The sequence below is a fragment of the Prionailurus bengalensis genome, chromosome A2 (assembly GCF_016509475.1).
Source record: "Prionailurus bengalensis isolate Pbe53 chromosome A2, Fcat_Pben_1.1_paternal_pri, whole genome shotgun sequence".
Taxonomy (NCBI): Eukaryota; Metazoa; Chordata; class Mammalia; order Carnivora; family Felidae; genus Prionailurus; species Prionailurus bengalensis.
This window is the reverse complement of record NC_057348.1, coordinates 51,964,434-51,990,457: the sequence shown is the minus strand read 5'-3', so window position 1 is coordinate 51,990,457 and position 26,024 is coordinate 51,964,434. Positions and strand designations below refer to the sequence as shown.

The window sequence follows — 26,024 nt, the reverse complement described above, 5'->3', positions numbered from 1 at the left end:
GATGGAATCAGCAGTTGCCCCAGGGCGTGTAATTGGATAGAGCCTTCCGCATCCAACCCCCCTTCCGCCCCCCTGGTCACGCTGCCCAAATCGCCACCATCTGTGTCACTCTCTGGGAGAGGATGAGGAAGAAGCTTTGAAAGCTTCCATCAAAATGTTAACTGAGGGTTCGTGGTGGTTATATCCACATTGCAAGGTTAAATGCAATTCGAGTTTTCCGTTTTTTCCGTTGTACATATCAAGCACATGCTACTTTGATTTATTTCACCTCCGAATGGTATCTGGGGTGGTCTAGTGACCCATGGGTGCTTGCGTCCATTGTAGCAATTATCTGACCACATTAGCTCCGGCAGGTAGCTGGGCCTTGGGGGAAGGGACGTGGGACAGGTAAGTTTTGATGGGGAAGCGAAAAGTGGCGCTGGGGAAGGATTAAGGAGCTGTCAGAGGTGAACGTGGCCTCCTTCTCTGGTTCTGCTGTGCTCGTGAGCGAGAGAGGCAAATCACCATCGTTGCTCGAAAACAAGGTCAACCTGGTTTGTTCCCTCCATTAAAGCACCCCCTCTCCCCTTTCTTGCTAAGTAACCAGGCTCTCACTTGAAGGGCACCTTCACTGAAGCCAGGGATGGATGTCCTGCTCTTGCACTGACTATGGCCCCATAACCGAGGTTTTCTTTCTGTCTTTTTTTTCTTTTTAAGATGTCTAAAATTACAACACAGACTCTGGGGAGCTTTTCATATGTGTGGTCAGAAATTGATACATTCCCTAAAGTGGCATAAGCTCCTAGAAAATTTTAAGAATTTTTAAAAGTTTCCTCTTTCGGAACATAAGTAACCAGTAATTCCCCTTCTGGGAAACGTACCCTGAGGAAGTAGCCTGTGTACGTAGATTTATCCACACGGATGTTTATCATAGTATTATTTATGTTTGTTAAAAAACAAAAACCAATGTGAATGTCCAGCAGCGGGAGGTTGGGGGAGCCCATTTTGGTACAGGCAGATGGGTAGTGGATGAGTCTGGCCAGCCACTGAATACGGTTTGAGATGAATTTTTCATAACGTAGGAGAAAATGGTCTTATTTCAGTGTTAAGTGAAAAGGCAATTTGCCAAAATTTAACTACATTAAAAAAAAATGGGTAGAAAGAAACAAGCAGGGTAGCAGAGAGAGGAAGATTAGAGAAACAGATACCAAAGTGTGGGGGAGTAACAGGTGACCTATTTTCTTCTTTGTGCTTTCTTCCCACAGTGGAATGTTCACTATTTATCACAGAGAGTAGTCACAATTAGGAGAGAAATTCTCCCCACCCCACTCCACCCTGTGTATGTGTGTGTATGTATATATTTTGCTAGTCTGCTGTATAGGAAAGATTGTTATATTGGGGCTTTTCATTCGAAAGTATTCTTTTTCTTAACACATTTTTTTTAACCCAAACCTGTGTCACATAGTATGCTTCCATCTCTCAAACTGTGGTTCTTAGAGAGCTTTTTCGGAGGCTGTATTAGTTTGCTAAGATGGGCATAACAAAATACCCCAGACAGGGTGGCTTAGACAATGGAAATGAATTTGCTCACAGTTGTAGAGGCCAGAAGTCTGAGATCAAGGTGTCCTCAGGTTTGTTTTCTTCTGAGGTCCCTCTTCTTGGCTAGATGGCTGCCTTCTCCCTGGGTCCTCATATCGTCGTACTAGGTGTTGTCTGTGTCCTAATCTTGCCTTCTTAAAAGGACACTAGTCTGTTGGATTAGAACCCACCCTCATGACCTCATTTTGCTGTAATTACCTTCTTGCAGACACTATGTCCAAACATAGTCCATTCTGAGATACTGAGTGTTAGGTCTGCAACACATGAATTTAGGGGTCACATCTCGGCCCATAACAGGGGCAGCCTATTCTCAGTGACTGTGGCCACTATTTTGCAGAGCACTAAGCTTGAAGCTGGAGTGGGAACAGGGATATAGATGGAGAAGACATCGTCCCTGCCTTTAAGAGACCCCTAGGGAGGCGTGATGCAGGCACCAAATGCAACCAGTACACGTGGGTAACACCTCACCTCTCCGACAGCACCCAGAAGCAAAAGTATGACCATTCCTGGTTGTGGCCTGCCACCAGAGAGTGGCTGTTCAATGTCAAGGCAAAAGAAAGAGTTCAGCTTGCAAAAAAAGATAATTTTATTAAGACGCTCTCAAGCATGTCTGCTGCGGTAAGAACCAGTGAGTTCGGTGTGAACAATTAAATCATTCAAAACTCAAAATTTAAGAGCAGTTTTTCCTAGCATCACCTCAAAGGTGAAACTGGTGTATCAAATCAATGGTGGAGAAAAGGAATAGGTGAGCCAGTGGGGTGTGGAAGGTTGTGGTTGTTGAGTTTAGCAGAAGCAGAGATGATCAGACCGGAGAGTAGTGTGAGAACTGGGGAGAGGCTGAGGCAGGCATCTAATGGCAGGCACCTTGGATTTAAGGGGAGGGTAGGAGGGAGCTACAGCAGGCTCTTGAGCAAAGGTGGAGCAGATTGAGAACAGAAGCTAAGAGAGACTGTAACAGAAAATCTATTTAGATGGCCTTTGCAGAGGTGCTGGGATGAGGGTCTAGATGTAAGTTCTGGAAGTGGAGCTGCAGAGGAAGATTTAGGAGAATGTTCACACTATTTCATTTTTCTGGGTCTCTTCCAAAGCCCTTCCCTCTGCTTCATCCCCAGCCTGGCAAACTCCTAAGCATCCTTTAAGACCCCATTCAAGGAGCCCCTCTACCCTGAAGCTTTTCTTAACCTCCCAGGAAGACACTCCTTCTCTTGACCTCAGCTCCACTTTAAAGCACTGACATAGCCTGTCGTGGGGAATCTCTCTGCATATCCTGCTGTTTGCTGCCTGGCCTCACTGGGCCTCACTCAGCAAGTGTGGGTAGAGTAAGATTGATGATATAGTCAGTGGCTAGATATAAGCTGCATAGGTAGTTGGAGCATAACAGATTCAAAAATGATTCCAAAGTGAGTCTGTAAAATTTTACAAATTAGCAAGTTCCTGTTACAAGTGTGGCACTGGTGAGAGAGGAATGAGCAATGCAGACTCGGTCCCTACCCTCACAGAGCTTACAGCCTAAAGGGGGTAACAGAATAATAATTATAATGTGATGAAGGCAATGAAACCCTCAGCCTGCTGGGAGAGCCCAGCGGTGGGGGCTGTGTGGTGGAATCAAGGTGGGCTTCCTTGAGGAGGGGCTTATTTGAGGTGAAATTCGGAGGATATGTGAGGATGCATCTATCTGCACAGGTCATAGATGCTAGATGATGGGCCAAGATGAAGGTGAGGAAAAGGGACCCCAAATAGGGGAAGTGGTATTCCTGCCAAGGCACAGCCTATGGAAGGATCCTGCAGGGAGTGAGAAGCATTGGAAACACAGAAGCTGAGCATTGCAAGAACACAGACAGCAAGGGAGGTGGCTGGTGAGATAAGAGGTGGAGGCAGGAGGATAGCATCAGGGGGCCACCATTGTTGAGAGAGTTTGGATTTTAGTCTGTGAACATGAGGAATCCCCCGGAGGCTTCTAGTCAGGGCGTAACACGAACAGGTTCGTGATTTTAAAAGATGACCCTGGCTGCTGCACTGCAGTGATTGGATGGTTGGGAGCAGGAGGGGGACCAGTGGGAGGCTCCTGTCCAGGCAGGAAATGGGGTAACCTTGACTTGATGGTGGCCATGGGTGATGAGAAGTAGGCAGAGGAGAATGGCTCTCACAATGTGGACAGAAAGAGAGAGAGAGTCAAGGATGACTCCAGGTGTGGATTTAGGCAAGGGCAGAGCATAGGACATCTGCACGGGTATTTGGGGGTGCTTTTGCCAGATGCTCACCCGATACTGAGCTCTAACAGTCCAACCGCCAGCCCCTCGGAGAAGTTCTCACAGTGACACCAGCAGGTTGGACGGCAGGGAGGGTAGGACCCCAAGGTCCAAAGAGGCGAAGAGGCTGCCTATCTGAGGCCCAGTGTCCAGACTGGGACCCAGGACGGTGCCCAGCACCCTGGCGTTGTTGAGCATATGGCTGATTAAGGAAACATGACCCACAAAGCACCAAAAGTTGGTTTACCATTTTCCTCTGACTCAGCAAAATCTCTTCTCTCGGCACCTTTCCTGGGAGACTGAAAATCTGCCTTTATTCCTAGCCATCCACTTGCTACTGACCCTTTATTTCTTGCCCAAATGTCCTGGGACTTCCTCCTGCCCTGATAGATGTTGACACAGGAGTAAACTAAATAACATCTGATGGGTCTTCTCCCAGCTGCCTCTCATGAGACTCTCACAGTGACGCCAGGAAATGGGCCAGGAGGTGTTTGGAGTCTCCCCATTCTACAGATAACAAACTGAGGCTCAGGGAGAGGATGCCACCTGCCCGAAGTCACACAAGTCAGAATTGGGAGAAATAAAACTAAAACCCAAATTAGGAGATTCCACATTCAATACATTTTTTTCAATTGCATTGTTTTGTTTTGTTTTGTTTTTTGTCTTCAATCTCTCGGTAACTTTTGAAGTAAATGACCTGGCACATTTTGCTTTCAGAGCATCTGTTTGTTGCCTGCTAACAAAACATTTTTTTCTTTGGCTCAAACTGTTTGAACTCTACAGCCCTGTTGTGATTCCTTCCACATCTATGTAAATAAATCTTTTTAACAGCCAGCTGCAAAGCAGAAGATTCTGAGACACCGGGTCATCCGTTTGAGATCTTTTCCAGAGGCTGGCCAGCTAAAGTGGTGGGAGGTGAGGTCTGGGAGGCTGGTGAGGGGCTAAATCATGAGGACTTTGGGATGGGGCGTGTGAAATTGTGAGCAGGGGAGTGAGGGGGGCTGACTTGTGTATTAACAGAAACCCCTTGACTGCTTAGTGTAGGGTAGACGTGCATGGGGGAGGAGTAGAACCCAGGAGACCGGGGAAGAGGCTGTTGTGGTGATTCAGGGGAGAGACAACGGTGCCAAACCCAGATGGTGGCAGCAGAAGTGGGGAGAAGTGGCCCTGTTGAATAGATGACCCCTGGGGTGTGTTTTGATGCCAGCTGCAGTGGCGAAATTCAGATCTGGCCCTAACCGCCCAGAGTTAACACGGACCCCACGAGTTAAAGGACACAGTTCCCAACAAGACTGCCCCAGCTTCGGATGTGAGCTGCAAGTGGGGTGTGCAAGCTGTCACACTTCTGCTGGGCTGCCTACAAGTCTGAAGGGTTCCTATAGCCCCCTTCGTCTTGATAATTCACTAGAATGACTCACAGGACTCGGGAAAACACACTACTTACAGCTACAGTTTTATTATAAAGGAGGAGCCAAATGAAAAGACACATCGGTGAGGTCTGGCAGGGTCCCACCAGAGACGTGTCTGCCCTCCTGGCACCTTGGTTGTTGACCAACCAGGAAGCCTCACTGAGTTCCAGTCTCCAGAGTTTTTTTGGTTTTTGTTTTTTCACATTTTAGAGAGAGAGCGGGAGCGAAGGAGAGGGGCAGAGTGGGAGAGACGGAGAATCTTAAGCAGGCTGTACTCTCAGTGTGGAGCCCAACACGGGGCTCAATCCCATGGCCCTGGGATCATGACCTGAGCAGAAATCAAGTGTGGGATGCTCAACTGGCTGAGCCACCCAGGTGCCCCCAGAGTTTATATTAGGATTTCATTATGTTGGCATGAGTGATTCCTTAGCTACATGACTGAAGTCAGTCTCCATCCTCCCTCCCCTAGAGGTGGAGCTGGCTCAAAGCCCTGATCCCCTCATGCCATAGTTGGTGTTTCTGGTGACCAGCCCCCACCCTGATTCAGCTTATTAGCATAAACTCAGGTGTAGTCCCAGGGGCTCATGAATGACAAGACATACCTCTGTCACTAGGGAAGTTCTCCGGATTTAGAGTCTCCCTCCCAGGAACCAGGGTCAGAAGTCAGTCATATTCATTACTATAAACAGGGTTGACACTGGTGTCCTTTACTAAGACTAGCAGAAGACTGGAGGCCAGGGGTGGGGACTGGGGAGAAGTAGGTTTGGTTGGGGGAAATGAAGGCTAATGTTTTGCACACGTTGACTTTAAGATGTTCATTAGACATCCAAGTAGAGGTGTGGAGTAGGCAGTTGGAACTATGAGTTTGGAGCTTAGGGAGAGATCAGTATATAGATCATATTTGAAGCCCCGGGACTGGATGGAATAACTCAGGGAGTGAGTGTAGTTGGGGAGGGAAAAAAGGAGCTGAAAAAAAGGCAAAAAAGGCAAGGCCTGCAACAGTTAGTGGCTGGGGAGGGGCAGGAGAAGTGGCGAGCGCTGGGTCCCCGGGTGGGTGTTTCACAAGGAGGGGTGATAAAGTCAGTGCTAAATGCAATAAGTCAAGGAAGAGGAGGACCAAGAAATGGCCACGGGACTGGACAAGATGGGGACCGCAGTGACCTTGAGCTGAGTGGCTGCAGAGGAGGAGAGGTGACAGTAGCCGCCTGGGGGGGACGATGGTGGGAATGGTTGGTGAGGAAGTGCAGACAGAGAGCAGGGACCCCTGAGGGGCTGTGGGGCCTGTAAGAGTTAAGATGGGAGCTGTCACTGCACAGCTGGCAGCCAGAGGGGAGTGGTCCAGCACTGTCTGTACCTAGTTCCGGGCCAGGAGCTGAAGGCATCATTTGGCAGTTCAGAGTGTGGCCGGAGAGAAGAGATGGGAGTCACTACCCACACAGTAGAACAGAGTGAGAGAAGTGGGATGTAGGATAACAGAGATGTAGAGCCAGGAGAAATCACTCCTTTTTGAGGGCGATCAGGGCGGGCATAGCAACAAGGTATTTTTGTTGAGTGCCTGCCTACCCCATCCTGGGAACATGCCAAGCCCTCGAAATGAATTCTCTTATCTAATTCCCACAGTGCTGGTACTGTCCCTATTTTACAGATAAAGGAAACTGAGGTTTATAGAGGCGGAGTCACTTATCCAAGGTCACACTCTTAGGAATTGCCAGATATAGAAGTTAATGCAGACTATAAAGGATTTTTACAGGTAAAGGTAAAAAAAGGGGAGCAAGGGCATAGGCTGAAATGAGAACTCAGAGATAAAAAAGCCTATGTGAGTTTGGGGGGCCCTGGCAGAGTCATTTGGAACAAGAGTGGGACAGGTCCAGGGGCACCTGGGTGGCTTAGTGAGTTAAGCATCCGACTTCAGCTCAGGTCATGATCTCACTGCTCGTGAGTTTGAGCCCCACGTCAGGCTCTGTGTTGACAGCTCAGAGCCTGGAGCCTGCTTCAGATTCTGTCTCTGTTTCTCTCTCTCTGCCCCTCCCCTGCTTGCATACTGTCTATCTGTCTGTCTGTCTGTCTGTCTCTCTTTCAAATATAAATAAACATTAAAACAAAACCAAAAAAAGAGTGGGCAGGTCCTAAGTCACATCTGAGTCACTCAGGAGAGGGACCGAGTCCCTCTCTAGAATGCCATTCTGCTCAGGTCCCCGGCAGTTTGCCTCCCGGCAGGCTCCTAAGCTCTCAGGCTGCCTTCATCCAGTAAGGGGAGGGTAACACATCCCCGCCTGGGTCAGGGCACAGATATGAAGGCTGGCAGGCTGAGGCAAGGGAGAGCCTGGGAGGAGAAGGGAGTGGGGGCTGTGAGCCGAGAGGCAGGTGTGGATCCTACACACCCCTGCCTGCCCCTCGGCCACCAGCTCCACCCCTACCATATCCTCACTCAAGGTAGGAAGGAGCCTGCCTCTGCTGGCAGTTCTCATCATCCCTGTCTGTAGAACAGGAGCAGCGGGCCCTGCCCACCCCTGCCAGGGTGCATAATCATGACTTAAAATATCGTTTGTGGAGAAAGCACTTAGCAGAAACGCCCAGGATAAACCAGGTGTCATCAGCATCATTCAGGAGTGGTCGGGAACCACCAGTTCTAACAGACAGATGGATGAATAAGGAGAATGCCTTCTGAGGTGGGATTTGGCAGCTGTTTGATTCTAAGATGTCTCAGGTGTGCCGAGGCATGCCTGTGAGCCCGTGGGTGCTCCCACCTGGAAAATGGGCACAGCCTGGCTGATTTGGGCTGCATGCCACCTGCTAAGAAGGACAGCAGAGGAAGGCCAGCCCAGTGGGATGCACTTCTAATACCTTTTGTGGTCACCAGGCGAGCTTTCCTCCTGGGTCCCTCTGGCAGCGTGCATGGCTCTGCAGGGCAGACACAGAAACTTGGCAGGGCCCTCCCCGTGCCTCCCATTTCACAGAGAAGTAGATGGAAGCCCAGAGGGATTGGGCCAAGGTTCCCTCCAGCACGTGTTGACACTTCCTCCCTTAATCTTCGTATGCACCATGGAAGGGGAAGGACAGAGACAAGGAAGGAGACCGGAGGGAATAAGCAAAAAGAGGAGACGGGGAAGGAAAAAGACCTAAGGTGGAGGAGGGAGGCTCACCTTTGTATTCAAGAAGAATATTAGGAATCCCAGCTCATCAGACACTTGGAGAGCAAGTGAGGCCTAGAACATTCTTCATTTGGAAACCGTCAACCCAGTCACTTTATCTGGACGTCAGTGATCCCACTATTTCACTCTCTTCATATAGCCAAAGTGTTGGCGGTTCAGTCTCCAGTTGCATGGGGAGAAGCATCTAAAAGGAAAAAAGCACTTAATGATACCTGCCAGGGGACATGATGTTCTGCCACACCCATGCATGATTTGGGAAGGAGCATGTAAATGTGGGTTTGAAAATGCTTGGGATCTAGGGTCAGGCGACAAATGAGGCCAGGGCATGCCTGGCCCCCTCCTGCTTTCGGGCATCCACACTGGGCAGGCACCACCAGTTCTTGAAAAGCCAGTGCCTGCTCCACTCTCCCAGGGGGCTCCATGCTGCCTTCCAGAAACCCTGACTTGTGTGCCTTCTGGGCTGGCTCCTGGCTGTGGATCTTATTTCGCAGCTTTCTGGAACTTCCTTACCTAGTTCTTGGTGTCTTCCATGAGCCCCTTGGGAGATCTGAAGGAGGGGACAGTTAGAGAGCCAATCATGTGTCCTGAGCAGCCACCAGGTACAGAGTGCCATGCCAGAAGCTTTGTGTAGGTTTTTTAACTTGAGATTTATACCACTTCTGAAAAGCATGGGCATCACTGTCTCTGTTTCACATGCAGGCATCCTGAGGCTCAGAGAGGTGAATGGCCCAGCCAACAAGTGGAGGGGAGCAGATTGGGAAGCTGGGTCCACAGGACCCTAAGTCTGGGTCTAGATTCTGCCTGCTGCTGCCTGATAGGCACACCCTACCCCCAGGATGGGTCTCTGAGGCTGGTGCCGATACTGATCCTGACTTTGTCTCTGGACTGGCTTGGCGATTCCTTTCTCCTTCCCCTCCATCATTTTTGCAAGCCCCAAGGCCCACTGTCCTCAAATGCAGTTCACGTCAGACCCCACTTAGGGAATCCCTTGACTCAAATTCTGGAAGAGCCCCCAGGGTCCTGGAAATGCTCCCAAATTGGCCCCTTCCAAGAATAAGCAAAGGGGATGGGCCGCTCTAGGAGTCCAGAGGACCGAACTGATTTGTCAGGGCCGGAAGGAAGGCTCATGCCCTTTGGTTTTGAAGAATGTGATCATCAGAACTCCAATGCCAGAGCCTAGCATTGTGTGTTAGGAAAAAAAAAAAAAAAAGATAAGACAGATATAAGAAGGAAAAAAAGGGGACATGGAGAAGCAAAGGAACCAGAAATGGTTACAGAGAGTAGACCGAGTTACAGGATTTTCCTGAACTGCGATGAGCCCAGTGGGAATGTGAAACTTCACAGTATGGTAGGGGTTGAATGAGAGGGAGCTTGGGTCGTACTGAGGGACCCGGTAGTATGGGTCACTCAGTGTCAGGTCACACAGCCCACTCCCCCACCAGTGGACCAAAGGCACTGCAGTGTCCCAGTGAGGTTCACCTCGTCATCACTGTGTCGTCATCATCAGAAGGTGCTGAAAGTGGGGCGCCTGGGTGGCGCAGTCGGTTAAGCGTCCGACTTCCGCCAGGTCACGATCTCGCGGTCCGGGAGTTCGAGCCCCGCGTCGGGCTCTGGGCTGATGGCTCAGAGCCTGGAGCCTGTTTCCGATTCTGTGTCTCCCTCTCTCTCTGCCCCTCCCCCGTTCATGCTCTGTCTCTCTCTGTCCCAAAAATAAATAAAAATTGAAAAAAAAAAAAAAAAAAAAAAAAAAAGAAGGTGCTGAAAGTACCAGTGAGAGCCACTGCTCATTGTGTTGTGAGTTTTATACCCATTCCTGGTAAAACCAAAACCCTGATAGGCAAAAGAGTTAGCTCTTACAGGGTTAACCTGCAGGAACTTGGAACCCCCCCCTGCTACCCCTTCCCTTGCACAGACCATCAGACGGCCTTCCTCTCCCCCATCCACTGGCATTCCTATATTGGCAAATGGTTTGCCATCTGGCCCCCACGGATGGCCCTTTGTTAGATGTTTTTCTTTAATTTTCTATTTCTTTTTCTGCATACTTGCAAAGCCCCCAGCTTCAGCCAGGCGCACCGAGACTTGTAGTAGCAGGACTGATCGATGCCGGGAGGCTCCTTGCGGCTGCCAGAGCCGCAGTCCTGGGTGGGGGCGGCCGCAGGCTCTGCAGCATCGGCTCTGTCCGCCTCTGCTGCTGGCAGCCAGAGCTCCACACGGCTCCTCACCCCGCAGCCCCCTCCGGGCTGGAGCCCCGGAGCCCCGGGCACAGGAGAGGCCCACTCCTCCTGTGCAGCCAGCCCAGGACACACTTGGAAGGGTAGGTAAGTGAGGGTCTGCAAGTGCCATGGACCCACAGAGGCTGGGCAGGAGCCACGGGCTCTGGGCCTCCTAGAAGAGCAAGGCTGATAAAGCTGTTGCTCCTGAGATTGAAGGAGGAAACAGCTCAAGAGCCTGTTCTTGGTGATTCTGTGAAGCAGCAGGGGGACTTGGCTCTGCTCACCCTTCAGGTGGCCCAGAATTCTGGGGAAGGAAGGTTGCTATTGGCTCATATCCAAAACAAGGCAGTTTGTAGGACTTCCCCGAAGGACTTTAGCTCCTTCCTTCATTCTTTGCCAGAGGTTTTCTGAGGCCCAAGTACATGCCAGGCTCCCTTCTGGGCACCAGGGGGTTTATGGAGGGATAGAATGAGGCCTTTACCTGGAAGTACCCCTAGTCTTGCCAGGAGGATGCTTCCTTAAAGAACTGTAATGTCACGTGTTGTGTGATAGGAGAGGGTCTTCCAGGGGCAGGGAGAGGCCACTCGGGCCTCAGGGTGCCAGAGAAGGGGCCATTTGGTTTGGGCGTTGAAGGATGAATAGGAGTCTTCAGAGGACAAAAGGCAGCCAAGATATTATGAGTGACTGAAAAAAGGTTTGGACATCCAACAAGGTAATAGTTTATAGTGACAGGCTCAGCAGGCCTGAGCAGGGGCTGCAGAAAATGAGCAGAAAAGACTGACAAGGGCCACATCATGAAAAGCCTCAAATGCCTGGTGAGGGAGTTTGGACTTGATCCGATTGGCAGATGAGAGGCACTGAAGATTTTAAAAGAATGGTGTGATGTGGTCAGTTTTGCATCTGAGAAAACTGAGTCTGGCTACAATGTGGATGGGGTGAAGAGGGACCCAGGGAGTATCCCCGTCCCCCCCCACACACACACCAAAAAAGAAAACTGTGACCTTAAACTCTTGGAGGCCAGTGCTTTAAACCAAGGTAGTGGGGTTAGGAAGTGGAGAACCAGGGAGGGCTCTGCTCTTTTCTGAGTTCCAGTGGCAAGGCTGGGTGGGACACCAACTGTGAGGGCAAAGAAAGAGTCTGGGATGATTTGGGAGTGGCCCGTGAAGACTGGTTGGGTGTTGGGGGCTTCTGGATGAGAGAGGGGAGGAGGGAAGAGGAGCAGGTGCAGATGGGAAGGGAGGAGAGGTAATGAGCTTGAATGTGGCCATGGTGAGCTAGTGATGCTAGAGGGCTATCGCTGCAATACGGTGTCACCCTGGAGGCGCCCTCAATCCCATGTCCCAGCAGGCTCCATGGTAAAACCTCGGGAGCAGCTGAGTCAAAGCCAGATGTATCACCTGCACACCGTCCAGATTCCTAGCCCTTCCAATGTGGTCACTGAACTTGTGGTATCAGCCAGCAGGGAGACAGGAAGATCTTACCCTGCCCCTTCTGAATCCTTTGAAGCTTGGGACTAAATGATACTGGGTGCAAGTATGAAAGAGGGGTGCCATGTCTTTACTGAGGGCAGGTTTTCCAAATATTAAATGGGAGTGCTGCTGGGGAGGTTGGTAGTGGAGAGCCTAAACTTGAAATTGGACATAACAGAATGACTTCGTGTCCTGGCTAGGTGCCAGGAGACCCTAGGCATGGTATCAGAGGGGAAGGGGAAGGGGAGACCACAGGCTGGCTAATTGAGCATTGCCTTGGCCCCCCACTGACCCTTCTCCTGGGAGTCCAGGAATCCTTCTTGGTTTTGGAAAAGACCTTTGGTTAGGAGAAAGAAAAATTTTAGAGAGATCTTGTTTCTAAGTTGGGAGGCCCAATGCTGGAGGTCTGGGTGTGCCCAGCCTGGTGGGGGAGCCCCAGGTCAGAATTACCAAGACAGACAACTCCATTGTGTTGGACTCTGTGCTGTGCTTTCCCTTGCCCAGACATAATCAGTCTTCACCCAAGGGGATCAGAGAGGTAAAGGAGCTGGCCAGTGTCATAAGGCACAAGGCAGAACTGGGTTCCTGCCAAACCTGGCCAACTCAGATGCAGGCTTTCTCTTCCCCCTCCACCAACCCCCGTGCTGATGGTGCCCCTTGGTCTCTGGGTGAAGCTGAGAAAGATGGGACACTTGAAAACAGTATGAGATTCATCACAAGATTACCAAATTAAGTCTTTTTTTTAAAAACATACAGTGATTGGAGGGGCACCTGGGTGGCTCGGTTGTGTCCAACTTCAGCTCATATCATTATCTCGTGGTCTGTGAGTTCGAGCCCCGCGTTGGGCTCTGTGCTGATGGCTCAGAGCCTGGAGCCTGCTTCGGGTTCTGTGTCTCCCTCTCTCTCTGCCCCTCCCCTGCTCACGCTCTGTCTCTCGCAAAATAAATAAACATTAAAAAAAGTAAAACATAGGGGCGCCTGGGTGGCTCAGTCTGTTGGGCAGCCGACTAAAGCTTGGGTCATGATCTCACGGTCTGTGGGTTCAAGCCCCGTGTCAGGCTCTGTGCTGGCAGCTCAGAGCCTGGAGCCTGCTTCCGATTCTGTGTCTCCCTCTCTCTCTGCCCCTTCCCTGCTTGCTCTCTGTCTCTCTCTCTCAAAAATAATAAACATTAAACGATTTTTTTAAATCAATAAAAAAAAAGTAAAACATACAGTGATTGGGAACAGCAGACGGATGTGTGCGTGTGAGTGTGTGTAGACTCATTTATCACACTTAGATTTATGGAGAACCTACTATATGCCAGGCCCTGGGGATACAGCAGTGACCAAGGCAGACATGATCCAGGCTCTCAGGGCATCGTGAGTAGGCATGTGAGAAAGGGTCTCACACGTAACCAGATATACAAATATGTATGCATGCATTAGGGATCTCAACCAGTGTTGTAAGGATGCATGCATTTGCCTCAACAGACACAGATACATGCCCCCAGGGCTCACACTCATGCATTTGCGCAGCCCCACGCCCACGCATTCACCCACAGGCGTTAACCAAGGAGAAGGAACTGGGCCTTCAGCCTGATATGATAGCCAGGAGAATTTGAAGTGCAGCCTGTCTTACTTCACCCTAGAGTCCAGCCCAGGACCTCAATCCAGGCTCCTGTCTCTACCCCATCTGCTAGCCAGGGGCCGAGCTCCCAGAATGGGATGGTGCATAGCGCAGCTTTGCGCAAGGGACTCTGCTGAGAGTTGCCACCACCATCGATCAACCACAGACCTGGGCACTTGGTATGTACTGTCTCTTTGTACATTTACTCCGGCTCTAGATAGGGGTGCAATTATTACCCCCATTTTATAGGTGAGGGAAGTGAGGCTCAGAGAGATGGGGCCTCTTGCCTGGGGTCTCAGGCAGCTCATGCATGGCAGAGCCCAGACTTGAACTCTGAACTCATTTGGAAACAGCATCCCAGTGCTGGTGCTGCTCAGGGTGACCCTGATGCCGGGCCCACCTTGGATGGTGGAGTCCTTAGGTCTTCCTGATCCTTCTTGACAAGCTGAGACCTCCTAGGACATGGAGTACTTCTTTCCTGATGGCCCAGGCCTCGTGCCCAGAACCATAGTCCAGGTTCCACTCAGCCTGGCCTCTCTGGGCAGTGACTTGTCAGGTGACAAGAACGACTTTGAGCCTAACTGGGGCAAAGAGACACTACTCAGGATGGTGAATAGGCTGACTTTGCAGTCAGACCCTCTGCCCCACTGCAGGCTTGGTCTCCCCATCCGTAAAATGGGGATAATAATGGTCCCCCATGTTGGGTTCTGTTCAGTGTTGAATGGGATAACACATATAAAATGCTTAGGTCAGAGCCCAGCACACAGGCTAGTACTGTTGTTTTGTTATTCTTAGCATGTATCCATCCACCCATCGACAGTTTTTTATGGGCCTATTTAGTGAGGGAGTGTCTTGTGCTCTAGAGATAGGGAGCAGCAGGCTCACGTTCCAGTGGGAGAGACGGAAGTATTAATAAGAGTACTTCGGTGCAAGAGATACTGGGAAGGAGATCCGTACAGGGTGCAGTGGGGGCACAGAAGGCTAAAGTGCATTCTCTCAAGAAGCAAGGGGAGTGCTGAAGTGGAGTCTCAAGGGCGGGGGTGTTTTTCCATCAGGGGGAGAAAGGGCATTCGAGGAGGAGGGATAAGCAGGCCAAAGGTCAGGACAAGAATAGTCAGATGCACTGGAGAAACTGTACATAGACCAGGAGGAGCAGGTTCTAATATCCACAGAGCCCAGGCACGTGATCTAAGTGAGAGAAGCAGGCCGGGGTAAGACAATACAGAGTGGCGGGGACTGTGGCCAACTGGAAGGTGTTTGATGGCTCTAAAGGGGAAGTAGGACTCGGCTTCAGGCAATTGTCGCTGTGAAGGAAAGCTGGCTCGGTGTTGTCAGGTGTCCTGAGTTTTTAAGAGAAGCCAGGCATCCAAGTTTTTGTGTGAAATCTCCTGACTTCAAAATATTGGTCTGGCACCTGGGGAAGCCAAACAAAATACACCCGGGGGCTGCCAGTTTACAGCCTCTGGTTTAGACTCTCACAGAGGGGTAGAGGGTGGCATAAGAGGAGACGATGCTCCATGCTGGCAGGCCTGTGTCTGACAAGGGGCCAGGGCCCAGCGCACACGCAGGACCCAGTCGACACTTGTCCTGCATTTGAGTCAGGGAATGTGGATGTTATCTGAAAAGTTAGGGTAGACTGAGGTTTGGGGCAGCAGACTGAAAGTGATGGCAAGTGTGTTTTATGGCCATCACTCCATTGGCCACGTGGAGGCAGAGAGGTAGGACAGGATGCTTAACAGGGCTCCAGGGAGGAGGTCGTGGTGGCTGGAGCCAAGACTGTGAGGAGAAGGAGCACTAGGATTCAAGAGGAATCACATGTCTGCAGACTGGAGAGGCTAGGAGACGGGGACCAGGGTGCCTGCCAGCTCCCTGGCCCACAGGGATGACTCAATGGCTGCTTCTCACCGAGGTGGGGAATCTGGGAGAAGTGTGTGGGGGCAGAGGGAGGAGGGCCGATGAGTCTGGTTTGGGCCCTGTTAAGTTTAGATGCCCGTGGGACACCCAGGGGAAGATAATGCCGTTTGGCCAAACACGCAGCTCTCAAGAGAGGGAGGGCTGAAGACGCAGAGCTACACACCCACCCAGATCTCACCCACTTTCCAGAGGCCTTTAAGATCTTTGTTCTCTGTTGGTTGCTCTTTGATCTGAAAGTTGAGAAGTTTATTTCTAGGGTGCTGGTTTGTGTTTTGTACCTAGAAAGGCCGAAGAAGGAGAAGGTGCATTGGTACTTAATGCCAGAACAAAAATCTGGGAACACATCAGCTCTGATCAATTTTCCCCCCACCTCCCCCGCTGCTGTGGCAGCAGAGGGGAGTGGGGTGGGCAGAGAACACACAGGTTACCCAGGCCCCATAGGTCCTACCTAAAATCTCATTCCCAGGAGCCAGTCTCTGAGCTAATAGCTCTGCAATTCTGAACTCTTGCAAGGGGATTGTACCTGCACTCAAGAGAAGAAAAAGAATTTGCTAAGCAGATTGATGGTTGAACAAGCCCACTTAAGAGAGAAGGCTTTTAGCAACATCATTTGCATTGCGACAATGAGTGTACAAATTATAAATGACTGCTAATCTATTTTTAAAGCGGTTTTAAGACTTCTCATCTTGCTGTCAAGAGTGTCACTGAATATACCAAGGACATCCACAGCAACACTGTGCTCCTTTTGAAAAGAAATGGTTCTGTTCGAGAACTCACCTTTGTCGAGCATCTGCCAAATACAAATGCCAGGCGCTGTGCTGGGCATTTCAGAGGCGTTGGATCATTGAGGCCTCCCAGCAGTCCTCAGAGGGGTGGCCTTGTTATTTCTTGCAGAGGAAAGGAAGCCAGGCCCAGAGGAGGTGAGGCACTGGTGCAGACTTGCTCAGCGTGTGAGCACGGAGTCTCCCGGGACAACCATCCACTCTGAGTTCTTTCTAATACACCTCATGGTGAATTCTCACTGACTCCAGTTTCTGTCCCTGAACCAGAACAAGGATGGGGAGAATGGGGCTTCCCAGGGTGTGGCAAGAGGGAGAGCTGAGAAGTCCAGACAAGGAAGAGGTCCAGTTCAGAGCAAAGAGAAATGACACAGGCTCAGAAAGGGAGGAGGTGGGAGGCTACCGGGGCTGGTAGCGGGGGTGGCCCGGTGCAGATCCCCACTTTGCCATGAGCTCCCCTTGAGCGAGTCTTTTCCCCTCTCCAGGCCTCAGTGTGCCCATCTGCGAAGGGTGGCATTCGTCCTCTATGTCAGGGTTCCCAGCTGCGGCCGTTCACGTTCCGCGTCACCATTTTCCCCGCATCTGAACACCACGTGCACCGTCAGCCACTTGCTCTTGCCTTTGTCAGTTCACCCTTGTACTCCAGGACATTATTTTAAAGATTAACGGCATCATGCACTTAAATGGAATAGAATACCACCTGTCACACATAGAAGCGAGCCATCAAAATAAATACAAAGAAAACGTAATAATGTGGTGAAATTCTACTCAAGCTGTTGCGGCTTGAGGTCTGTTTATGCTCTCTCTCCCCACCTGTCACTCCTGCCTGCCTCCCTCTCTCTTGGTCTCTATTTCTGCCTTTGTTAGAAGGGAACAGGTTCTGCAAGTGCCAGGGGGCCGGGTGTCTTGGGTGCCCAAGACACACGGCCCGGAGCTAAGAATTTCCTCCTTGAGCTAAGTAGCAGGAGTGAGGAGCCTGAACCGCTTTGCCACACAGTGAGGCGGCATCACTCAGTGCCTCCTGAAGTGGGCCCTCGGGTCCTCGGAGTCCAGGGTGGTGCTCTGCAGAAAGCCAGGCCAGAAGTCGTGTTCTAACCCTTCTGACAATGGCAAGTCTCCGCTTGAGAAACACACAGAGGGAAGAGAAGGAGGGCGGGGAGCGGGTGGGACTCCAGGAGAGCCACGCTTTCTGTGACCAGGAGGTAAGCATGGTTCCATGCTTTCTCCCTTCGATGCAGGTGCAGGGGCAGAGGGGGGCTTCAAGGGGGGCTTCAATGCAGTGTTCCTCCTGCCCTCTATGGAGAGTGCTTGAGCCTTGGCTTCTTTCTCTGCTTGGTGAGACCCCTCAAGTTTGCCCTCGGTCACCTTCAGGGTACAGCAGCCCCTAATCCCTGTAATCCCATATTAATGAATTTGCATGCCTAGGAACAGGCTTAGTTGGGACAAATGAAGAAAATGAAGCAAACTCCTCTCCCTTGCTGGGAGGCTGCTCCTAATAGGGTCAGAAAGTAGACTAAGTCCCACATCAACCCTGAGCTCCAGTCAGCCTCCGTTGGGGCTCTGCCCAAGTCCTGGGGTTATGGGTCCCCACTGTGGCCCTCCCCGCTGCCGCGTGCAAGTTTGTGTGGTATGTGCATGCTCATGTGTGTCCCCTTGTCTTTGAGGGGCCTCCCCTACTTAGCTTTGCTCAGTAGGCTTTAATGCGGGGAGGGGTGAGCAGGGGGAGGGACAGAGAACATTAGGCTGAAAGGACCTTAGGGACCTTCTGGTTCATCGTTTCCCCACAATTAAGAGTGCGAATTATGACCTCTTTCATTTTACAGATGAGGAAACTGAGGCCCAGAGGAGGGAGGTCTGACTGCCTGTCTAGAGCAGAGCCATACCAGATCCAGGCTTTCTGACTCTGGGTCCGGTCATCGCTCCCTGCAGTCTTCCTGCTCTCAGGGGGCTGATGAGTGAGTGGCTTCAGAGCATGCCCCCGGACCAGCCAGGTGGGCATTCCCATTATGGGCCTTGGGCTCAGGGTTCGACCTAACTCGACTCCTACCTGTGCCAATTCTTTGTTCCAGGAGTGCCTTTGCTCATACTGGACTCCAATCACAGTCTCCGGGGGCGCTTTTCCCCCTTTCTGCCTAGAGATTGTGCCTACTTCCCCTGCACTTGCTAGGCTTGACACACAAAGTCTCTTCCCTCTTCAGAGATTCTGGAACCATCCCCCTGGGCCAACCAGCAAGGCAGTGCAAGCTCCCAACGCCCCTGAGGGGACTGCCCCCTGAGGGTACCCTCACTGTGTGCATCAGGACCTCCTCTTTCAGAGCAGCTGGGTTTTGCAGGATCAGAACGTATACAGGTCTTGGGGTCTGGGGGTGTCCTTGGCTGCAGGATGGGGCTCCTACCGGTTGATAAGCCACAGCTGCAAACCCAGCCTCTCTCCCAGGGACATCTCAGTCTTGCCTTGCCCCTTCATTGTGTCCTCTGCCTGACCTCTTACCTGTTTTCCATGGTCAGCCCCCTTTGTTCCACCCTCCATCATCCCAGGCCCTCCCCCACCTTGCAGGGAGGAAAAGGTTGGTTTTCTGTGATCAAGGTGAGCAGTCCCCAGGCACCCCCAGGACTGGCCTTCAGGCTCTAGGAGCCCTCGTCCATGCTGTAGGCAGAGTTGGGCTGGGCTGGGCCAGGGGCAGGGAGAGGGGTACAGATCCTGCCGATTGAAGAGCCACAGCACCAACTCGTCTGCAGTTTGAAACCGGAGGCTTGTGAGTAAAGCTGTAGCCGACGCCACTGATGCCACCAAGCCTGTTCCCACCATGAAAGGGCCTTTTGTTTTACCCCTTGATTCCTGGGTGAGCAGTGATTCCATTTTAATTAAATACACAGCGGTTGGGGTTGAGCAAGCTGCCAAAGCCCTCTGTTCCAGGGCCCAGGGGGAGCAGAATGGGGAGGCTGGGGGCATGCACCCCGCCAGAAAATGGTGAGCAGGGGGTAGGTGGAGAGCCCAGGGCAGGTAGTTGCATGCCTGTCAGCAGCTGGCTAATGTGCAGTGCAGAGGAATCCACCCTGCAGGACGCCAGAACTCCTTGGGCATCTGGTTAACGGCACCTTCAGGGACACACTTGGAAAATTAAACCCAAGGGCAGGAGGAAGATATTTTCTGATTTTACACAGGCCCAGTGGGGGCTCAGGGAGGAGCTGGTGGAGGGCTGTGCTGGGTGGCAGCCTTTCCACCCTCACCAGCCCCAGCCTCTCTGCTCTCTGATACCATCTTCTACGCCTGCCACAGGCTGTTTTCCTGCCCAGAAACAGTCCACTGATCAGCAAACAGCACGGACAAAACTCTGAATTGAGAGGCCTGCAGGAAACTCAGCCTGTGTTACCCATCCCACCTTTCCCTTGATCCATCATCAAAGACCAGATGTTTCCTTCTCCGAGAAGCCCTCCAGGATCTGGGATATCCCCTACCACCCCGCACTCCGTGTTACCCATCACTCTAAAACCATCTTGTTTATTTGAATTCTTGCATATTGGCTATCTCTCCCATGTAGAACATAAACTCTATGAGGACCGGGGCTTTGTTTTATTCACTCAGTGCCTGGCACAGATCTTGTACTCACTAATGGTTGAATGAATACCCTTAGTAAAACCTGGGGACAAAGACTTCACCTAAAAAGCAGGATGCGATTGCAAAAATATAAAAGTCCATTGTGAACACTTTGATTTGGGGGATCAGTCAGCAGAGGTTCCCTGAGCCCCTGTCCCACTCTGTGCCAGTCCTCGGGCTGGGTAGTACTGGGGGTATAGGGATGAAGCCAACACCATACCCACCTCAGGGGGCTCTTAGTTCAGGGGAAGAGAGACACAACATCACAGTTCAGTGGGATAAGATTGTAATGGAGGGTCAGAGGGTGTCCAGGCAAGGGAATGGTAGGGCTTTCTGGAGGAGGGAACAGTCAAGGAGGATGAGCGAGGGTGTACCTGGGAGAGAAGAGCCCACAGTCAAAAGGTAGAGTACCCAGGGGGGTGAGGCCCATTCTGAGAACCATTGGTGAGAAACGGTGGAGCCTTGGGTCTGGAGGATAGGTGGAGATCTGTCTCTGAGGGGCTACAAATGCCACACCCAAGATCCAGACTTTGTCTGGAAGGCAGTAGGGAGCCATTGAAGGTTATTCACTAGGGGCAGGATGCCAGAAGAGCTGTGTTTTAGGAAGATTCCTCCAGTAGCAGCTCAGAGGGTAGACCAAGGCCCCAGAGGATTTGGGGCCTGCCTCTGCTCCCCTTGGAGATATGGAATATGATCTCAGGCACCGGCCCCTCTCTGAGGACAATAGTTAGTGCAGGCCTCTGCAGAGGGCCCAGCAGTAACACAGGGGCAGGTGGGATCACTTACCTGATATAAGATATGCTTTCCTCTGAAGGGGATAAACTTCGTCCTGGATTAGTAGCCGAGAGAGCAGGTACCATATCAGCGTACCCTGGGTATGCTCTCCAGGCCTGGGACTACAGGTCATCACTCCTGCTTGGTCCCTTCTAGAGCTAAGAAACTACCCAGGAAATGCTGTCCTCTTGGTTAAAAGCATGTTGTGCAATCAGTCAACACACACTCATTTAGTGCAGACCCAGGTTTTTTGTTTGTTTGCTTGCTTGTTGACTTTATTCTGTTCAACCACAGATCCTCCCAGAGTATGGGTAGGTGGGGGGAACTGCATGGGCAAAGGTTCAGAGGTAAGAATGAGTTGAGAAGAAGTTGAAGAGGAGGCTAAGGATCTTTTATGTTAAATCCCTGTTACCTCAGGGTAGAGTTCTTGTTTTCCTAGGAGGGTGAACAATTGGGAAATGTAGAAACCACATTTCTTTGTGTTTACCCATTTATGTCTTTCAAAAACATAAAGCCTGTGATATCAGGCTAATAAGTGCTTTACATATGTCCTCTCTTAATCTTCATAATAACCCATGAAAGTAAGGACTGTAATTACCTCCATTTCATAGGTGAGTAAGCTGAGGTAGAGAGAGGGCAAGTCACTTACACAAGGTCACACAGTTTGGGAGCGGAGTGACTGAGTTTTGAACCTAGGGACTCTGACCCCACAAATCCTGTTTTTAACCACCGTGGTAGTATTCTATCCTTCACATACCTCTGCAGCTAGCTTAGTTCACCCCAGATCGTACTCAGTTCACATCTTTGTGAGGCCTTTCGAGAGCATGCATCTCAGAGGATCTTTTCCTTTTTCTGAATGCCAGTGAGGCCTATGCATTCTGAAGAGGCTCCTTGGCCAGTGGTCTTACCACTTATCTTCCCCTGACATCTGCCTTTCAACAGAAGCTGCAGTGTCCAGCCCCCTTCCCCAGTAGCCCAGCCTGAAGTCTAATCCAAGGTCATGTTCTAATTCTTCCCTTCCTAATTATGTGACATTCACTGTCTGCAAGTTCTTTTCCTATGTAATCCTTATCATGTCCTTCTGAGGGTTGGTGGCTCAAGGACCATTTCATGGAGGAGATGAACTCAAAGACTTAAGGACCTTGGCCATAGTAAAAATTGCAGCAGCTAAAATGTATGTAGGGTCTACTTATAGGCAGTAGATACTGGTATTGATGTTCCCTTTTAGCAGATGGGTAAACTGAGGCACTGAGCTCAGGAGTAAACTGATCCGAGGTCACAGCTAGCAAGAAATGGAACCGAGATTCAAACCCAGGAAGTCTGGCTCTAGCACCCACACTCTGAACCATTTCATTCAGCTGCCACACAGGTGTCTAATGGGGAGGTTAGAAACACTTGGTAAATATTTGGGGATGATTTAATTGCTCGTTACTGACTCTTCTTTTAGTTCCATTGGTGGCTTCTTCTTTCTTTCCTTCTCAACCTAGGTTTTATGATTTCCCTCCCACAATAGAATTCTGTACACTGAAGGGGCTCGTTTTTAGTCACCTGAGAGAACATGCGTGTGTGTGTGTGTGTGTGTGTGTGTGTGTGTGTGTGTGTGTGTGTGTAGCGTGCGTGCTACAGGCTGGATTGCTGAGATTCCTTGTACAGAGCATGTCTGCAAGTGCAGCAGAGCTCTCTGTGACTCCCTTCTGCCTCCTTCATTTGGGGAGGAAGCCTTTCTTGATGGACTCTTTTGCCTATCTCTGGGATGCTGCTGCCAGCTGACTATAGAGTTTTCATCTTAATGGACAAAGAGAAATGGCCCTTCAGAATTATTTGAGCCTTCTTCAGGAAACTCCAGTTTTCATTTGAAACTAAGCCATGGAAGAGTGAAAGACAAGGAATTCCTAGTCCTGCAGGACTTGTTTCCCCCCTCTGAAGAAATATAGGCTCTTTTGACTACTACAGTGACTCTTACCATTCTAAAGTGACAACCTCTCCCTCTACAACTGTGATATGTGGCTTGTTCGTTAAAAAAAAAAAAAATTAAGAACTGTTTTCAAAGCCTTGGCATCTCCCTTGAGATAATTTAGAGACACAGTGTAAACCTGCATAATCTATATCTGTGGTCACTGCATGAGATCAATGAGGAAGTCTGTTCATCTGGCAGACATTTATTAGGTGTCTGTACTGTGCGTGATGCTGGTGATATGGTGATGTTCAGTCACACAGAGTCCTTGCCCACATGGAACTTAGGTGCTATGCAGGAGAGAAAGACAGTGCACTAATAAACCAAGTCAGTCATTTCCAATGGTAGTGACTGCCAGGAAGAGTATGGCACAAGGTGATGTAAGAGAGTGATGAGAGGCTACTTAGCTCAGGTAGTCAGGGAGGGCCTCTCTGAAGAGGGGGCCTTTGAGCTGAGAGTTGAGTGACAAGCAGCCAGCTGTGTAAAGATCTGAGGGGAGAGCATCCCAGGCACAGAGGCACAGTCAGTGCAAAGCACCAAGTTGGGAATGAGCTTGGTAAGTTCAGGGAATAGCAAGTCCGAGGACAGCAAAGGGAGTCAAGGTAAGAGAGCTGGCCCAGAGGCCAGTTCATGTAGACACTTGGAGACCATGGAAAGAGTTTGGATTTTATTCTATTAATAGACTGATTTTTTGTTGATTAACAAATTGATATTTGAATCCAGGAAAGGTGATAGATTATGGTCATGTTTACTGTTTTGTTGTCAAAACATAATTTTTAAGCATCAGATAAATGTCATTTTGATGAAAGTAATAATATTCTTACTGAAAGTTACGGGGTCTCTTTAAAAGAGTCATGGCAATTTGGTATAATGATCACAGGGTTCAAGTTTCAGCTCTGAGATTTCCCCGCTGTCTGACCTTGGGCAGCTCATCTACTATTTCTGAGCCTCTGTTTCCTTATCTGCACAGTGAGGTAATATTTGACTCACAGGGCTGTTGTGAAGATGGAAAGTGATAATGCCACACACACAAAAAAGTATTTTATAAATTGCCAGGTGGTATGCACAGGAAACTGTATTATTCCACTGAGAACTCACCACTTAGGCACCCCTTATTAGTTAGGACCTTAGATTGCACCTAAGGGAAAAAAAAATGCCCACTAGAGACCTGACCGGGGGTGGGGAGGAGGAAGATACCTAAACTGATTATCTAACACCTATCTCATGCCCTGAGGACCTCTAGCAGCCCTTCTTTCAAAGGTCCCCAGGCACCTGACAGCACCCTTTACCTTTAAAGACCCACTTAAAGCAAAAAATGCCAGCCTTGCAATGGCCTCCCTGTTGGGGTGGGAGGGACCTCTCTGGGGCGGGCCTATGAAAGCCTTGAAGTGCACTTAGGTCAGCCTTCCTGGAGCCAATCAGAACGGAGGTGTTTGGAGCTCTCCAAGGTCCTGATCAGCGGGGAGTCCCAGAATGTTGCAGTCACTTCAGTAGAGCTCTCCAGTTGCATTGTTTTAGAATTGGACTGTGGTTACCACATCTGGACCAAGAACAAGTACGTGGAAAAATAACCACATTTGGGATCAGGCAGACCTGGATTAAAGCCCCCAACCAGCTGGTGACCTTAACTACTAAAACCTCCATTTCCTCATCTGTAAAGTGGAAATAGTGATGCCTGTTTCTTATTGACTGTGTGAGTTAATGTGCTAAAGCACTGAAAGAACCTAATACAATGCCACACAGATATAGATGATCATTAATAAGTGTTTCTCTGCCCAGGTCAGAACTTTGGTTATGAGAATAGGGACTCTGGGGTCCCTCAGACCTAGTTTAAACCCTAACTCTTTTTCCTCCTGGCTGTGTGAGTGACTAAGCCTCTCTAAGTTTCAATTTATTCACCTGTGAAATGGGACTAATCCTGCATATTTAATAGGGTCTAATAGCTAGAATAATAGCTAGTAAGCACCAAATGAAGACTTGTGGATTTATACTGAAATTTTAGGTGACCTTCCTTTCCTCTTCTTTTTAAAATAGAATTGAATTTGAAATCCATCTCTAACCTGACAGCACGTTTATGATGTTGTCCTGAACCCCATTAAAAGGGGGAAGGCAGTAAATGAAAGCAAATGGTCGTGTGACAGTATGAAATGAAATGAAATTTGACCTGTGTTTAAGTTGATCAGATATAACCACTATGGGAGCACCATAACTTTCAGGCAGAGTCTAAGGTACGTGAACAAGAAGTTTCATGGTTGCAATCCCAAGAGAAAGACCTGTTCTTGGAAGGAACAGGGCCCTTGGGGTGTAAGAGGGAAGATGTCCATGAGGTTTTTGCTAAATTTTTCATACTCACAGGGAAGGAAGAACAAAAGTGTGTGCCTCTGAGTACCTGAAACTTTTTCAACAGAAAAGCACAAAGAGGGGGGTGGACAGAGAGTCCCTGTGGAACAGAGAGAAAATTTAAAGTACATGGATATGAGAGTCACCCAAGCTTGACTTCCACTGCCTGTTCTACCACCTAGCTGGGTGGCTTTATTTATGTTTAATTTTTAATTATGGAGAATTTCAAACATATCAAAAATAGAACTGTATGGTAAACTCCTGTATACTCATTATCCAGCTTCAATAATTACCATCCATTGATTAGTCTTGTATCATCTCTCCCCTAGCCATTTCCCTTCCTCCTGTGTTGTAATGAAGGAAATCAGCAGGATGGCAGTAAGTTTTCACCTCTCTGAGCCCAGTTTCTTCATCTGTAAATCAGGGATGATAGTAGCACCAAAAGCACAGGGTGTCTGGAAAGATGAAGAAAGAAGGAAAATCATAACAGTGGTTGTTCTAAGTGTCTGAGTTTCCCCTTCTTCCCAGCCTCCCACCTGGTTAAGCAGGTGGGCTTCAGATTCACTTCTCTGCATTGGGGTTTTCTGATCTTCCTCCTGCTAAAATTTGACCTCTGCATGCACTCATCTTCTGGAATTTGGCCCCCATTATTCTAGCAGCCCTTTGCCTTTGAGAGTTGAGGTTGCCCCTAAAATCCTTTGGTCTACCCAGATGCAAAGCTGATTAAAATGCCATAGATTTGAAGAAAAATTGGGTTTCTAGCACACTAGTTAAATGGCCTTCACCAGTGCAAGCTTAACCTTATTTATCTGGAATAGTACCAAGTTCATGTCATGAAGTACTTTGCAAAATTTAAGCTGTGAGGGCAGTTGCAATGCCTGATACTCTGCTATCCATCCCCTTCAGAGTAAGCATTGTAGAAGGAGATTTTAGCCATCAAGGAAAACAGAGAAATGTTTCAAGAGGATAAATCTGAGATCAAAAGAGGG

At 49.7% G+C, this 26,024-nt stretch overlaps 1 protein-coding gene across 14 annotated transcripts in view; it reads left to right on the top strand.

The window, feature by feature from the left end:
- Positions 1-26,024, top strand: part of ATP2B2 (ATPase plasma membrane Ca2+ transporting 2) — a 388,293-nt gene that overhangs the window by 87,435 nt on the left and 274,834 nt on the right. The window lies entirely within an intron of this gene.